Consider the following 18,180-nt stretch of genomic DNA (forward strand, 5'->3'; position numbering starts at 1 on the left):
AAATTTAATCTGAATCAAAAAATAGTCTCACAAAATCAAGACTGAATATGCATGAACCTAAAACATTTGTGACTACAAAGTTTTCACATCGATTATGTTTACAGAACTTAATCAAATAAATTAATAGTACTGTTTGGGTTTACAGTACCTGTCCTGGCAGAACGGTTGCGACCCTCCTGTCTGCGTGTGTGGATACAGCTCTGCTGGGCCTTCATGTGTTGGGACACCAAGGCACAGTCTGGATGGATGGCCTCCACCTGGAGGAGGAAGGAGGGAGGGAGTATGAGAGAGAGGGAGGGAAGGGAAGATTTTTTTTATCTATGAAAAAGCACAGAACTTGTGCAATGTGAAAACATATTCCTGCATCTTTACCGGGACGACAAGTGCCACCATACAACATTGTCCCTTTACGCACACTGTATCATTAACTTATTCAACACATACTGTAGAGAGTTACACACTCATTATCACCCTGTCTTCCAACCATCTCTCCCCTCCTGTCCCATCTGTAGGGCAGTGAAAAACAGTCCCACCAAAACGACGTGTTTACTTCATGACTGAGACCATCTGCTACTGATGCTGTTTGGGTTAGGGCTCTGTTTATATACCCACACCCACACACCCACGGGAGAGGGTGACAGTTCTCCAAAGACAGTGACAGTATCTATAACTACAGTAGAAACGGAAGTTTCGGTAGAAACTTTGTGTGCTTGCTCAACTGGATGAAAGTATTATTAATGACAGTGGAAGAAGTGTACATAGTGAGATAGGTCTATATCTTTGAGATATATTACAGTAAAGCCAACGTCTTTTAAAGGGAAATTCCACCACTTTTCTATCTCATATTCGTCAACTCCAGCAAAAAAGACAGTGAATAGTGAATGGAGGAAGCTCTTCCTGTGGATATGTTTTTAATTTGCCAGATAGGCTACACTGGTTGTTTAGATTAATGTGCTTAATTTTAAGAGTTGAGCAATACATGTCGCAGTCCAAGAAAGCTGGGATCCTTTTCTCAATAGTGGCCAGTCAAAACTCTGTTTTCACACATGATTGCACAATGACTTTATAAGAACACGTGAACAGGCTAGAGGTGGAGGCTGCACTGTAAAACCCAATGTGCTGTCATTACTCAACTTTTAAGGAAACCCGTTGCACGCAACATATGAGTACAGTTACGTAAAGTGATTTTGTTGTCATTACTCAAACCGATAGAGTCACTGCGACCCTGTAGGGGTACAAATTTGAGTGGTATCATCTTGAACATTGCCCCCACCAAGCCACGCCTCCAATATAATTTCCCAGGTCGCCTTGCCTTTTCAAGTGAATTGCAGAGTTATTACCCATGACTGTATTTGTTAGTGACAGAGACAATGTTGCTGAATTTTTTTCATTTTTAGTCCTGTCGCTTTCATCAAGTGAATTTCTAAGTAAATGTTATATATGTGGGAGACAGGGAACATCAGGATCTACCAGCAACAAACGGTGGAATGAACGACTGAGGAGGAGGGTGGCAAGATGGAAGATCAAAATATTCACTGCCCCCCAAGCTGCCCAGACCAAGACAAAGCTTAGACCTGGTTTTTATCCTTCAGCCTGGCTGCCGCGTCGCTTTGCTTTTAACGCGACGACCAAGGCTCCAGCACCAGCAAAGGCCGATGAACACATTTTCTACTACCACCCACCGTTTCTGTCTCTCTCGATTTCTACCTACACCTACCTCCCACTACCACACCCACGGAACCAACCCGGAACCCTCCACCACCAAAAGAGGATGGAGGGGGGACCAAACATCACACCTTGACCCGGAGCAAGCGGACCCCAGGGGAGGGCCATCCCTGACCCCTGGGTCTAGGGCTCCCTTGTGTGTCTGCTTGCTCTTCAAGTTGTCTTTCCTCCTGGTTCCCGGTTCCTGTTGCTTCCAGGCCCACAGTCCCAGCACCAGACGCAGCACCAACCCCTGGTTTTCCAGCCCTGGTAGCAGCAGATATATGGCTGCTGATGGTTGCCTCCACATGAGTGAATCCATCCATAGACAGCACTAGGTACGCACAGAGATCTGCCCCCATGGAGGCACTCACAATGAACACACATCACAATGAACACACACACTGTCGGTGAGTGCACCAAAGCCAGGCGGGTCTGAGTCCTGTTTGTTCTCTCTATCCTCCAGCACCAGCCCGATAGACATACCCTCCACTACTCCCACCCCCCTTCTCCCTCTCCATCGCTCTTCCCCCTCCCCCCACTACACCTATCACTCTCACAGAAACCATTCATCACCACATCAGAAGAGGTGTGACGGAAGGACCAAAGATTTAGACCTGCGCTCGGAACGAGTAGACCACATGGGAGTACCATCACTGACCTCCGGGTTATTTGTTTCTGGCTCAAAATGTTCAGAAACAAAGACATTTCTTCTGAAACTCATCAGTCTATTCTTGTTCTGAGAAATTAAGGCTATTCAATGCGAGAAATTGCCAAGAAACTGAAGATCTCGTACAACGCTTTATACTACTCCCTTCACAAGACAGCGCAAAATGTCTCTAACCATAATAGAAAGAGGCGTGGGAGGCCCTGGTGCACAACTGAGCAAGAGGACAAGTACATTAAAGTGTCTAGTTTGAGAAACAGACGCCTCACAAGTCCTCAACTGGCAGCTTCATTAAATAGTACCAGCCAAATACCAGTCTCAATGTCAACAGTGAAGAGGTAACCCCCGGGATGCTGGCCTTCTAATTGCAAAATGTTTTTCTAATGATCAATTAGCCTTTTAAAATGATACACTTAGATTAGCTAACACAACGCGCCACTGGAACACAGGAATGATGATTGCTGATAATGGGCCTCTGTGTCAAGGCTGTGGGCAACTGGTGAAAGGAGTCAGACGCAGGAGAGCAGAGATGCGTGGACAAGGTATGTAATACAAGATACACCAGTATAAACACAATACTACGGTGCGGGAAAATACCAGTACCACGAAATAAACGGGCGTAATAACAAAACCCGGGCAACAAAATACCAGCCGTCAGAAACAGCCTGAACAATAAAACAAACACGCACACAAACATGGTTTTCATCCAATTTGATGAAAAACATCATTTTGACTGCATATGACCATTTATAACAGTTTAATTAGAATACATGTATTTTCTAATACAAATATAGACTTGCAAGTAGCCCGCTTAACTACAGCATTTTCAGTAAGGGTAGCACAATATTTTTACTTGCTATGACGACTGTGGTATATTATTGATTACCTTAGTTTAATACACTGACTGTAATTCACTCTGGATAATAGTGCATGATAAATGAACAAAACGTAAATGCAAAAGCACACTGCCGGGTATCATTTAATGACCTCCAACGCCAAATGTGATGAAAATGCAAATCGTTTGAGTGCGGAGCTCATTAGAATAATACCCAACAGTGTGCTTTGCAAAAGAAAAAATCTAATCAAATAATTAATAATATATATTAACAGTTATGGCAAGGAAAATGTTTCTGTAACCGTTACTAGGAATGTTGTTGTAGTTTAGAATACATTGGTCTTCAAACTATAATGTAATTGTAATGGGATATATTTTGGATGTATCTTTGCACCATCTTTCTGTAAGTTACATTAAAATACAGCACAGTGTCATGCTACAATACTGTGAAATTATCCTAATATACTGTAATGAAGTCAATTCTACTGTAATCATGTTAGTATTTGACTAATTACTTGGGATTAGTTCAAGCAAGTTGGCTGCTAGGTATTTGTATACTGCAGCATATTTATGAGTATTTGGTGTTTCATATCACTTGCACTTCTAGAACCCTAAACAAAGAATTCCAAACTGGCTTTGATTACAAGGCAGAACATATCAAAAGGACACAGCTTAACCTCTATTCAACCACTACAGGTTTAAGACACTGTCACTCTGACCTGTCTCCTGAATATATTAAGTTAAAACACTACTACCACATATCACATCAATTGGTACAGCACTCACTAACGGGTGCCTCTTACATGGGGCATGTCTAAAAATATGTTCTCTCTAATTTACAGAATGCTGCGGTAAATATATGGCAAGATTGTGTTAAATTGTATTGTAAAATAGTTACAACAATTGCTAACAGTTCATCCAACTTTTAGGTGCATACACCGCCACCTACTGTACTGGAGTGTGAGGCCAGTCAAGGCCTACCTACATAACATTCCGGTAATACAAAATTGAGAAAAGGGAAAATTACCCTGCCAACTATTAGCCCTCAAAACAAAACAAAAAGCCACCCCATTCCACTATTTAACCCCATCTAATCCAACTCAACACCCCCTGCAACTCTTCTGCAGTAAAACCTCTCAATCCCAAGTACTTCTTTGCAACTGCCACCACAACCTTTATTTTCTGTGATTTACATCCATTTCTGCAGTACAGTTGACAACCATGGCTATGAATGCTAAGCAACCCACCATACTGAAGCACATATTATTCCCATCACTCTATTGGTCTCTGCCTACTCACAGGAATCCTCTCAGGATCCCTCACCCTTTACCATCTTCTACCACTCTTCACAGCTTCATCATTCAACACTTTCTGTACTACTCTGACCCTGGCAACCTCACCCTGCCTTTCTCATGCCAGATACCTTCGATCTCCAGCCCTGCGCGCGCGCACGCACGCACACACACATTCCTTCGTCTCATGCCCTCCTGGACACTTCTGTGTTAGGGAACTACTACCACATGCCACTCAAATTGGTACAGCAATCGCACTAACGGGTGCAACAAGTATAGGCAACCCTCAAAATGTATTAACCTTTTCATATGCGAGTTCCAAATATCTCTAACGGTCGCCCCAGTGAGAGTTGATTTATGCACGTGATGTCAGAATGCACTCACTTTTCCAAAATGTGATTATTACGCAGCAGGACATATAATATGCGCTGCAGCTAATTATCTATAGGCTAGCTATGTTTAAACTTGTCAATTTCAACTTCTTTTCTAACAAGTTGTATTTTCTAACAGTTTGAATTGAGGTGTGATCCGCCTCCTCATTAATTCACATAGAATTAGCCCATTTCAGCGTTGCGGACAATTTATGTTTGAGGCTTTACTGAGCCGGAGAAACGTATCTCTTCGTGGGTTCTCTCTTCGAGCAGAGCCTACACACTTCACCAATGTTTGTGCAGATCAAGTATGCAGACATTTGTGCAGTCTTGGAAAATGTTCTGGCTGGCGCTGGCATTGCAGTCCCTGTCGTTTTCCTTACAAATAATAACTTTAGACATGGGTGCGTTCCTATAAAAGTAAGTTCTTTATTTTATGTATATTGTGTTGTTGTTTCTACTGTAGGTGCATACAGTATACATGTATGGAGCATAATGTATTTACTGTTTTATTCACATGTTTTCAACTACTGGTGTCAAATAATGCATTCCGATTATTGCATAGATTGTAATGGACACCTATGTGTGTAAAATCATTTTTGGAAGGTTGTACTGATTATGATGAGCTAATGCTAAGCTATTTGCCAACTATGTGTGGCATCATGTTTGTTGACACTATACAATGCATTCTGGGTGTCACGTAAAACATCTGTCAGACCAAAGATGTTATAATGAGGTAAAGAAATGGGTCACTCATCTTTCGGGTAAACTTCAGGAAGGGAATGAAGGGAAGTGAATGACCATAGATGACACAACCCCTTCAACATGCATACTGCAAACAGACCAAACTCATCTTGTCTCCTCTTATTATGTTTGGTTGATGCAACAACAAAAAAACAGACGGCTCGCAAAAACTACCCATCATTGGATTCCTTTTGATTTCTAGAAACTGTTTTACTCAATTATTTCAATCAATGGTGAGTTCACCCATGATGTGATTAATTATATATAGTAATTGCTATTAGATAATTAATTTTGTAGTTTCTGTCAGCTGAGAGTTATAAAAATATGACCGCTTGTGTTACCTCAATCTTTCCTCAGTTAGCGCTTGGACAAATGTAGCCTACATTTTCCGGTTTGGATGATGGTGTTATGCTGTGCTACTTCTGTGAATGTCTGAACATTGCATCCCAAAATAAACTGGTCACATTCTGGACATAACTTTGTATGGACTGTGTTTATGCAAAATGTTTGTAAAAAAAAGTGTCCAGCTCAAATGCTGATTGTTGTGTCAATCGAAACTGGACGTTCTAAGTGTTCTAATCACACCGGTTTGAGCGTACACTGCAGGGACCACTGTTAATGAGCCACAACACCATGAGCCACAACACCATGCACTCACAAAAACTTTTTGGAACTCAAAAATTACAGTATAGTACAAATATACTGCAAATTTCTAGCCGCACAGCAGATTTAGTCCCAAAAAATGGTATGGTACTGTATTCTGTGGGATATAGCATTCTCACTAATGGGTGCAACAAATCTAGCCTCTTACAAGGCATGCTTCAAAATATGTTAATGAGCCAGAGATTATTTAGCAACCAAGAACATTTTCCCACAATGCACCATAATGCACAGTATGCTGCTGTAAATATATAGCAAAACAGGTAATACATTACTTTACTGTATAATTGTGTTGTAATTTTCGCAGCGTAGCGGAATGACATTGAGCCCCTATAATGCATTGCCCTTTGCAGTACTGTAATATAGAATTACAGTAGCTAACTAAGTGTTGCTGTAAATTTACAGAAATTTGTTAGTTATATTAACATTTTCCAAATCATCTAAAAGTAACTTCTTTGATGTACACAATCCATTTGGAGACACTTTAAGATGATTTGGACAGGAAGGGTGAAAATAAAGGGTCCATACATCAAAACTTCATCTTAGTGAGAATGTCCAATGTAATTTTGCTCTGATAATTGATTAAATTAATGAAAATAAGACACATAGACTTTCGCTTTTAAAAGTCAATTACTCAAATTCAAAATAAAAAGGTAAACAATTGTTTGAACACAATCCTAAAGGGGCAAGTTTTTATTTTTTATTGAAAAACAACAACCAATATTCTGCTAAATTATTTCCCTTCAAAATGTGTTCCGGGGATCGCCAATATGTACATATTTAAATTTGACCAAATATTTCCCTTAAGGGGGGCGTTTCCCCCCCAAGTTACCCTAGTTGTGGGTCTTTCCCCTATTGAAAGATAACATTAATATGTTTACACTTTCTTTTTGCTTGACTTTGAACACTACAGGGAGATGCCAAGGACATGTGTCCTAATAGAGACACGGGAGACACTCAAGTCTCTTTCACAGTCCGCACCGGAGAACGGGACTCTTGCTGCTCATTTACGCCTTCAGAAAAATTATACTGTACGAGGACCGCACGGAGTACTGTTAGACACAGTCGCTGTGTCCCGGTCTCCGTGGTTGGCACCGGAGCACACCAGAATCAGCACGATCCTTTCTCAAAGGAAATTAACTTAACAATAACCAGCCGGATCCTGGGACTATGATGACAATTGGAAGAACAATGATCTGTAAGACTGGATGAAAGATTCAGTGTTGCAGCCTAATAATCAGGGAAATTAAGTTTTTAGAATTCTCTCATTTAACCTATAGAAATAATGTGTAGTTTGGATAGTGTGTTATAGAGCATTGTATAAAATATGCTATATTGATGATTAAATTGATTCGCAATTAAGAGGTCGAAATAATGTTATAAAAGCATCTACTTACCGTTCCCCATACAATCGGATGCAGCCAAATAGCAAATAACGTGCGTATCCATTTCAACGACGAAGTTTTAGTGAGTAACATTGTCCTTTATAATTAATTACTCCTTTTCTTAGTATAACAGATGGTTCAAAGAATAGTACAATGCATTGACATAGCTCTAAATAAGTATCCTAATTATTTAATGAAACACTGGTTAGTTGTTTCTCTACCTCATGAACGAAAACTAGTATTGTTTGATTCTCTTTCAGTCTATTATCCACAGATTTGGCATTTGCCTGTATGTAACCCTTCTTGTCGCCGTTATTCGGAAGTTTTGCGGGGTTTCTCCAGCGCAGTTATGCTGGGCTTAGTTCCTAGCAAGACTTCGTCATACTCGTACAAGAGACAGGACTCGACTGAGTGAATGAGGTGCGCGCCTCCTACTCAAAAGCCAGCTACAGTACAGTACAGCGCAGCGCACACGCACACTCGGAGTAGTAGACGTGCTTGTCCTCCTTGGAGATAAAGAACGACCGTAGTTTGTCCACTGGCTTCTGATGTTATAAAAGTGTTTTATATCCACTGTTAATGTTAAATACTTAAACATTAGGGAAACCATGGTAAGCATAATTGCAGTAGACCTAAGCATACATGCATTTTATTGTCCCGCGAGGCTTGTGCATTCTGCTGGTACAGTGCTGGAGACCGGAGAGATACTTCTGTAGGTGTCAGAAAATGACCTTGAGGTCTATTTAACAGACAACCCCCCCCACCTCAAACAGGCTTACAGGTCAAATACATAAAAAAATAAAAATAATAATACTATGTGCGTATACACTACATACTTCATCAAGTATATAGGCTACAAACGATATGAGGCCCCCATAGCTCTAATTTGGCAACTCAACATGATCTGTATCTTTAACATATGATTGTTAGTTACTGATTTTCCATTCACGTTAATTCATTGTTTTTCCATAGAGTCCAAACACAGGCAGTCCTCAACCATAGACATTTAATGAACTGGATTACCTTTAGGCTTAGTCGCCATGCCAGGACATTAGCATGGGGAGTATATAGGGACCTACACTATAAAAATAACAACTCTTTGGATCAACTTAAAAATACAAATAATTCAAGTGATTACACATAAGAGTTAGGTTTTCTCAATGGAAAAATACTATACTTGTTGAAACCAAAATATATTTTTCAATGCCAACTGTATTATTTTATTATTTAAAAAATATATATATTTCAAGTTGGAGGTTAAAATCAAAATAAATAACATGAATGCAAACTAATATTTCATGTAAATACACCCCACTTTTTAAAATTCTAGTAGATTTTTAACTTTTACTCAAGAAATTACTCTGGTTCAATAACGTGAAATAGTGACTCCAAACTGATCTTTACATAAAATGTTCAAATTTATTGGCCACGATATTGTAACCAAATTGTGACTTCTTAAAAGGTCCCGAACAGTCATTCTGATTCTAATCAAAAGATTACCCATAATATTATTTCCAGATAAAACTGCTCAAAATGTTTCTCTCATGTCAAACTACCAGGAAGTCTGAAAAAACAGACTGAGTGGACAGGGAGCTAGTTGGCTGAGCGGGCCTGGACCAAAGGAATGCGTATGTGAGGATGCTGTGACAACCCTCCCACTCTATCTGCCAAATTCTTTCTTTTTGCTCTTGTTTGAGTTATTACGACGTCGGTGGGTAGAAAGTTGTCAGCAAAATGGTACGCCTGGGTTCGGGTGTGTCCTAGGGATAAATAACATTTTGGCGTATAGTATTATGATGGGTTGATGCTATGATGGGTTGATGCTATTTTGGGATGTGCTTTGGTTTGTATTCACTGCATAGTCATGTGTTCGGTATAGTGCCTTAGAGATGTATACATTTTTTTGTTTGTCCTGTGATGTCATCAAATTATGCGTTGCATGGAATTAAAAGGGCCAGTAGGCCTAACAGTAGTGTTGTTGAGCTAACTGGTATGAGTATTTTGTTTGGGAGAAAACGTGTAGTTAGTGTTTGAAAACTCTGTCGGTGCTTGTTTGCATATTTTGTGACATCTTTTGTGCTGTTTGGTAGGCCAGTGTTGGGTGCCTTTGTTGGTTTGTTTTTTAGTAGACTTGCCAATGCGGTCAAATTGGTTTTGTAGAATAGAACACGAACTTGATATTGGGGATGCTGACCCCGTCCGTCAGCGGTTCCATAGAGTTTCTTTAGGGAAACTGCGTTGTCTGAATGCTGAGCGGTACATGGAGAGTAATATTGCAGAGCCTTATTTATTACACCCTTCGGTCTGTACTCTTATATCCGGTTATGAGTTTCGGCCTGAATAATGCACCTGTCACTTTTCAGTGCCTTATGAATGGGGTTGTCTCCAGTCTGGTCGGGTGTGCTGTTTATCTGGACGATGTAGTGGTTTATGCAGATACTTGGGAGGAGCATAGTGTCCCGTATTCAAGCCTTGTTCGACCATTGCGTACCTAGAACATGAACCACCAGGTAGGTGGTTGGGCAGGGTGAAGTGCATCCTGCTTGGGATAAAGTGGTAGCTATTGATGCTTTTCCACCGCCAACTACTAAAAAGGAACCGATGCGGTTCTTGGGAATTATTGATTATTACCGTCGTTTCTGTAGGAACTTCTCTACCGTAGTCGTTCCCCTGACAGATTTGCTGAAAGATAAGGCGGTTTACGTCTGGTCTCCTCTTTGTCAACAGGCTTTTGAGGATGCAAAGAGGTTGCTTATCGCAACTCCAGTGCTGGTTGCTCCTCGTGTGGATATGTCATTCACCTTGCAGGTGGATGCGAGTCACTTGGGGGCATGTGCAGTACTGCTGCAAGCAGATGTGTCCGTTGTTGAGAAGCCTGTTAGCTTCTTTTCCAAGAAGTTTAACCCTTACCAGTTGAACTACTCCGTGGTGGATAAAGAAGCGCTAGCACTCATATGGGCGCTACAACATTTCGAGGTCTTTGTTGGGTCGGGTGTAAGTACCTATCGTGGTCTACACTGACTGTAACCCTGTTACCTTCTTGAGGTCTATGATGTGTCCTAACCAGAGGATAATGAAATGGTGTTTGTTTTTACAGGCATTCCATCTCGATGTGCGGCACATCAGGGGGACTGATAATGTCTTTGCTGACACACTCTCTCGTGTGCCATGTTCCGGAGTTGTCAGGTCCCATTGATTGGTGGACACGCGTTCTCTCATACACATTGTCTGAGTGTACGGTGTCGTTCACGTGACCGGCCACTGTTTATTGAATGTTTTGTATTGTCCTGTTGCTCCTGTCTGTTCCCTTTTGTTCTCGTTTTCTTCTTTCTTCTTAAAGGTTGCTTCCTGGCCAGTATTTTGTTTGAATTTATGGTTGGTGTGGTAATATAATAATAATATATCCCATTTAGCAGACGCTTTTGTCCAAAGCGACTTACAAGTCGGCTGGGGCCACTACTTTTACATATGGGTGGTCCCAGTGGGAAGCGAACCCACGACGCTTGGCGTTGCAAGCGCCATGCTCTACCGACTGAGCCACACAGGACCCGTGGTGTTCTGGGATCGTTGGTGGTCCCGGTTTTATGGAGGGGGGTGTGATGACCCTCCCACTCTGTCTGCCGAATTCTTTCTCTTTGCTCTTGTTTTCCTTATTAGGATGTTTGTGGGCGGTGCCAGGAGGGTTGTCAGCAAAATGGGATACACCTGGGCTGTGTGTCCTGGGGATGAATACATCTTTCCCCCATGAATTGAGGAGACTCTCCACACAGGCACACGGTTGGATTTTGGTTGTGGCATTTTGTGGCCGTTTTGTTTGTCTGCTTTGGCACCTTTGACACCCTTCATTATCACATCTATGCAAGAAAACCACTTACTTCACTGACTACACACACCATTGCTACTTGTTTATAAATATATTTTTGTTATTCCTTGATCTCCAAGTTGTCTCCCTTTTTGTTACGGGCTACGAGCCGGTTCGTGACAAGGCTGTTCGTCAATTACAGCTCAGCCTTTAATACCATAGTGTCCTATAAGCTCATTACAAAGCTCACGGCCCTAGGTCTGAACTCCTCCCAATGTAATTGGGTCCTGGACTTCCTGACGGGCCACACTCAGGTGATGAAGGTTCGGCAACATTACCTCCGACACAAATTCTCAGCACGGGGGCCCCACAAGGGTGCATCCTCAGTCCCCTCCTGTGTTCCCTGTATACCCATGACCGCGTGGCCTCACAGAGTTCCAACTCCATCATCAAGTTCGCTGATGACAGTAATAGCCCTGATTACCAACAACGAGACAGCCAACAGGGAGGCTGCAGGCATTCTGACGTCCTGTTGCCAAGTATACGTCCTCTCCCTCAACATTAGCAAAACAAAGGAGCTGATTGTGGACTCCTGGAGGAACCAGGCTGGACACGCCCCCATCATCATCAATGGGGCCACTGTGGAGATGGTCAATAACTTCAAATTCCTTGGTGTACAGATCTCAGAGAAGCTGAAATGGTCTAACCACACAGACACAGTGGTGAAGAAGACACAACAGCGTATCTTTAACCTTAGGATGCTGAAGAAATTTGGCCTGTCCCCGAGGGCCCTCGGTGTTCTACAGGCGCACCATCGAGAGCATACTGTTGGGCTGCATCACAGCCTTGTACGGCAACTCAACCGTTGCGGACTGCAAGGTACTTCTAAGGGTGATAAGTGCAACTGAACACACCATTGGGTGCACACTGCCTGCCTTACTGGACACCTACAACACCAGGTGTCGCAAGAAGGCCAAGAAGAATATCCGACCACAGCCATCCAAGCCATGCCCTGTTCTCCCATCTTCAATCACTCAGACGTGGGCAGCACAGGAGCGTCATGGCAAAAACTGGAAGACTGGCCAATAGTTTCTACTCTAAGACCATCTGGCTGCTGAATAGCCACTACTAGTCAACTAACGGCTTCCCCATGGACAAAGTAATGAAACACAGTACAATACTGTAAAAGTGACAAAGTATAGCAAAGTTTCTACAGTATTTTACTGTAATTACAAGTGATTTTAGTAAGCAGGTTGGCTGCTAAGCATTTATATATTATTGCATATTAATTAATGACTACTAGATGATTTAAATAATTTGCACTTCTAGATGTCTCAACAAAGGCTTCCAAAAGGGCTGTAATAACAGGGCGAAACAGATCAAATGGACATGTTAAATATTAAATCATCAAGTTTTTTTTTTACAAAATTCTTTACAGGTAAACCTTTTTGTGGGTGGAGTTGGCCAGGAAGGGGGTGCTGGTGGAGGCACCAGCACGAGTGGGGATAGTTCCTGGGGTATCTTGGGTGGTGGCATGTCTTCCGGATTCATGGATTTCCGGTGGACATGGTCTGTGATCGCGGTCCTCAGTTCTGTTCCCGGTACTGGAATGCGTTCTGCACCCACATTGGGTTGTCGGCCAGCCTGTCCTCCAGTTTTCACCCCCAGTCTAACAGCTCGTCGGAGAGAGTCAATCAGGACATGGAGATGGCTCTTTGTTGCCTCGTTGCCGCCAACCCCACCACCTGGAGCCAGCAACTCGTGTCAGTGGAATTTGCCCGCAACACCCTTCCCTGCTCGGCCACTGGTCTCATCCCTTCGAGTGTTCCATGGGATATCAGCCCCCGCTCTTCCCTGAGCAAGAAGAGATCAGCATACCCTCGACCCAGATGTTCGTCTGCCACTGTCGCCGTACCTGGAAGAGAGCCCGGTCCTCTCTTCTCAAGAATACCTCCAGGTATCGGCGATAGGCAGACCGCCATCGGACTCCTGCTCCCGCTACCGTCTCGGGCAGAGGGTATGGCTGTCCCATAAACCTTCCCCCCGTTTTAATCGTCCCATTCCACATTGCTAAGAATCTTAGCCCCTCTGCTGTTCGCCTTCTGTTGCCCCGCACCCTCCGTATGTCACACTTGTCCAGGATAAACCTCTGTCTCACAGCCCTTTGTCTCCTTACCAGCGTGTTTTCCAGTATCTCCAGTTTCTGTTTTCTAGTCTTCCCGGTTCTGACCATCCTGCCTGCACTGAGCCTGCCTTCCATTCGGTCCCTGCTTGACTCTGCCTCGGATTACTGACTTCTGCCTGCCCTTGACCTGCCTTTTTGCAATAAACATCTGAAATTCTAACTGTTTGCATTTGGGTCTTATCCTGAGTCATGTCAGTTGGATCAATATCGGCATTCTAATCATTGGCAAGTACAGAGAATTAAGCAAAGCCACAAGTCCAAAACCCTATCTCCTTCCGTGGCTAATTTAGGAAAGAAACGACTTCAGCTAGCTAGCCAGCCACACAACGAGAACCAACAATTCATTTTTTTTCTGTAAATGACGTTGTGCTTTTGGTGTGATCGGCTTGGTGTGAAGGAAAATCCAAACTGGCGTCCTTTGACACTTATTATTAAAAATAAAATAAAATGTTTTTTTTGGTGCACCAGGACCATTCACAGATAAGCTCACTCAGTTTAGCTCATCGCTGTTTGGCTATTATAAAAATACATCCAGGGAGGCCAAATGCTCACTGGCTTCCCTTGTATTCAATGCTATAGGTGGCAACAATATCATCATTTTTGACCAGACAGCATCAGATTGGTGTTACATACAGAGACAGAGGGGCTTCTCTCACTCGGATGCTTTCTCCAGTGAGATGCAGTCAGCCTCTTGCGAATTGAAGGAAAATGATTAAGCACAGAGACTAAGGATAAATCATTTGTACTTCGTCCATTTTTTGAGGAAGCATGGCTTCACTTGGTATCCATGAATACACACCACTGTTTTCTAGTCAGTTGCACAACTGAATTCATTCAACAAAAACATGTCTTATGCATTTAACTTATCCCCTCTGAATCAGAGATGCCGGCGGCTGCCTTAACTACCTTGCTCAAGGGCAGAACGGCAGATATTTCTACCTTGCCAGCTCTGAGAGTTGAACAAGCTGCATTTCAGTTACTTGCCCAATGCTCTTAACCGCTAGGCTACCTGTGTCATACAGTTCCTGGAGATTGAAAAAAAAACACTGATGTTGAAAGGGTTAGGGTTGAGCCGGGTGTGGACATGATGCTAGGGTAATGGTTGGACAGAAGTGGAGGTAGCGCAAAGCCTGTGGGTGCGACCACCTTAGGTCCCCCTGTTCCTGGAGTTTTTGAATATAATTATTTATTTTGACAATGTACCAAAAACATTCCCATAACATTATAAAACATGGCAAATGTACCGTGTATATATAATTGATATCCATATGATTTGATTAAATCCTGGAATTGGTCTGAGCTGGTGTTGCCTATTTTATTAAGCAATGTCTGTGTCTGTCGCCATACCCTGGTGCTGCACTCCTGGTTGGATGCTGGTGATTATGGCTATATGAAATTGCAATGTCATAGCCTTGCCCTTGCTTGTTAATTCAGCAGAAAATACATTATTATATTCTCCTAAAGTTGACTGTGACTTCTCCAGCTTGCTCTTAATAAACAATGATTCATTTAACATTGGTCTTCCAGATCTTGCATGATTATTATTTTGTTTACTGTCCGACTATTCTAAAGAACAAGGTGTAGCCATGGCTTAATTATTTCTCCATGGTTCTGACTTGTCTGCTCATTGCTTTGTCAATCTGCGTGCTCGATAATCCAGGTATAGCCTACGTAATGATTGTCGGCCATTAAACATGCATGGATTTTTTTATACTAGTTTGACTCTCATATTTTCCATTGACTGCAATGTATTGACATGAACATCATGTTGTGACCCTTAACTTTTTTAATCCAAAATTGTCACAGGATGACATTATGAGGCTGATAATGGGCTGTTTTCTACATACTTTATACCTGGTTTTAGTTGTTAAAAAATATATATATTTCACCTTTATTTAACCAGGTAAACTCGTTGAGAACAATTTCTCATTCACAACTGAGACCTGGCCAAGAATAAGCAAAGCAGTGCGACACAAACAACAACACAGAATTACACATGGAATAAACAAGCGTACAGTCAATAACTCAATAGAAAAAAAGAAGGTCTATATACAGTGTGTGCAAATGGCATGAGGAGGTAAAGCAATAAATAGGCCATAGTAGCGAAGTAAATACAGTTTAGCAAATTAGCACTGGAGTGAGAGATGAGCAGATGACGATGTGGAAGTAGAAATACTGGTGTGCAAAAGAGTAGAGAAGTAAATAAAAACAATATGGAGATGAAGTAGTAAGGGTGGAATATTTACATATGGGCTATGTAGAGGTGCAGGGATTGGTTAGCTGCTCAGATATCTATTGTTTAAAGTTAGTGAGGGAAATATAAGTCTCCAGCTTCACTGATTTTTGCAATTCGTTCCAGTCATTGGCAACAGAGAATTGGAAGCAAAGGCGGCCAAAGGAGGTGTTGGCTTTGGGGATGACCAGTGAGATATACCTGCTGGAGCGCATGCTATGGGTGGGTGTTGTTATCATGACCAGTGAGCTGAGATAAGGCGGAGCCTGGAGCCAGTGGGTCTGGGGAGGAATATGTAGCGAGGGCTGGCCGACGAGGGCATACAAGTCGCGGTGGTGGGTGGTATATGGGGCTTTGGTGACAAAATGGATGGCACTGTGATAGACCACATCCAGTTTGCTGAGTAGAGTATTGGAAGCTATTTTGTAAATGACATCGCTGAAGTCGAGGATCGATAGGATAGTCAGTTTTACGAGGGATGTTTGGCAGCACGAGTGATTTGATTTGATTTTGGATTTGTTTAAAATGCGTTTGGAAGGAGAGTTTACAGTCTAGCCAGACACCTAGCTATTTGTAGTTGTCCACATATTCTAAGTCAGAACCGTCCAGAGTAGTGATACTAGTCGGGCAGGCGGGTGCGGGCAGCGAACAGTTGAAAAGCATGCATTTGGTTTTACTAGTGTTTAAGAGCCGTTGGAGGCCACAGTAGGAGTTGTTGTATGGCATTGAAGCTCTTTGGAGGTTAGTTAACACAGTGTCCAAAGAAGGGCCCGATGTATACAGAATGGTGTCATCTGCGTAGAGGTGGATCAGGGAATCACCCGCAGCAAGAGCTACATCGCTGATATATACAGAGAAAAGAGTTGGCCCGAGAATTGAACCCTGTGGTACCCCCATAGAGACTGCCAGAGGTCCGGACAACAGGCCTTCCTATTTGACACATTGAACTCTATCTGGGAAGCAGTTGGTGAAACAGGCGAGGCAGTCATTTGAGAAACCAAGGCTGTTGAGTCTGCCGATAAGAATGTGGTGATTGAGTCGAAAGCCTTGGCCAGGTCGATGAAGACAGCTGCACAGTACTGTCTTTTATCGATGGCGGATATTATATTGTTTAGTACCTCGAGCGTGGCTGAGGTGCACCTGTGACCAGCTCGGAAACCGGATTGCACAGTGGTGAAGGTACGGTGAGATTCGAAATGGTCAGTGATCTGTTTATTAACTCGACTTTCAAAGACTTTAGAAAGGCAGGGCAGGATGGATATAGGTCTATAACAGTTTGGGTCTAGAGTGTCACCCCCTTTGAAGAGGGGGATGACTGCGGCAGCTTTCCAATCTTTAGGGATCTCATACGATATCAAAGAGATTTTGAACAGACTGGTAATAGGGGTTGCAACAATGGCGGCAGATAATTTTAGAAAGAGAGGGTTCAGATTGTCTAGCCCAGCTGATTTGTATGGGTCCAGGTTTTGCCGCTCTTTCAGAAGATCTGCTTGCTATCTGGATTTGGGTGAAGGGGAAGGTAGGGAGGCTTGGGCAAGTAGTTGCGGGCGGTGCGGAGCTATTGACTGGTGTTAGGGTAGCCAGGAGGAAGGCATGGCCAGCCGTAGAGAAATGCTTATTAAAATTCTCGATTATCGTGGATTTATCGGTGGTGATAGTGTTACCTAGCCTCAGTGCAGTGGGCAGCTGGGATGATGTGCTCTTATTCTCCACTGGGTCTTTAGTGTCCCAAAACCTTTTTGAGTTAGAGCTACACGACCCAAATTTCTGTTTGCTTTCCTGACTGACTGCATGCATTGGTTCTTGACTTCCCTGAAAAGTTGCATATCACATATTCGATGTTAGTGCAGTCCGCCGCAGGATGTTTTTGTGCTGGTCAAGGGCAGTCAGGTCTGGAGTGAACCAAGGGCTATATCTGTTCTTAGTTCTACCTTTTTTGAAAGGGGTATGCTTATTTAAGATGGTGAGGAAATTACTTTTAAAGAACGACCAGGCATCCTCGACTGACGGGATGAGGTCAATATCCTTCCAGGATACCCGGGCTAGGTTGATTAGAAACGCCTGCTCACAGAAGTGTTTTCGGGAGCGTTTGACAGTGATGAGGGGTGGTCGTTTGACTGAGGATCCATAGCGGATGCAGGCAATGAGGCAGTGATGGCTGAGATCCTGATTGAAAACGGCAGAGGTGTATTTGGAGGGCAAGTTGGTCAGGATAATATCTATGAGGGTGCCCCTGTTTAGGGATTTAGGGTTGTACCTGGTGGGTTCCTTGATAATTTGTGTGAGATTGAGGGCATCTAGC

General features: G+C 42.8%; 1 pseudogene; it reads right to left on the reverse strand.

The window, feature by feature from the left end:
* Positions 1-7,751, reverse strand: part of LOC135555090 (pituitary adenylate cyclase-activating polypeptide type I receptor-like) — a 62,482-nt pseudogene extending 54,731 nt beyond the window's left edge.
* Between the last annotated feature and the right edge of the window lie 10,429 nt (positions 7,752-18,180).

Source organism: Oncorhynchus masou, chromosome 15, assembly GCF_036934945.1.
Source record: "Oncorhynchus masou masou isolate Uvic2021 chromosome 15, UVic_Omas_1.1, whole genome shotgun sequence".
Lineage (NCBI taxonomy): Eukaryota > Metazoa > Chordata > Actinopteri > Salmoniformes > Salmonidae > Oncorhynchus > Oncorhynchus masou.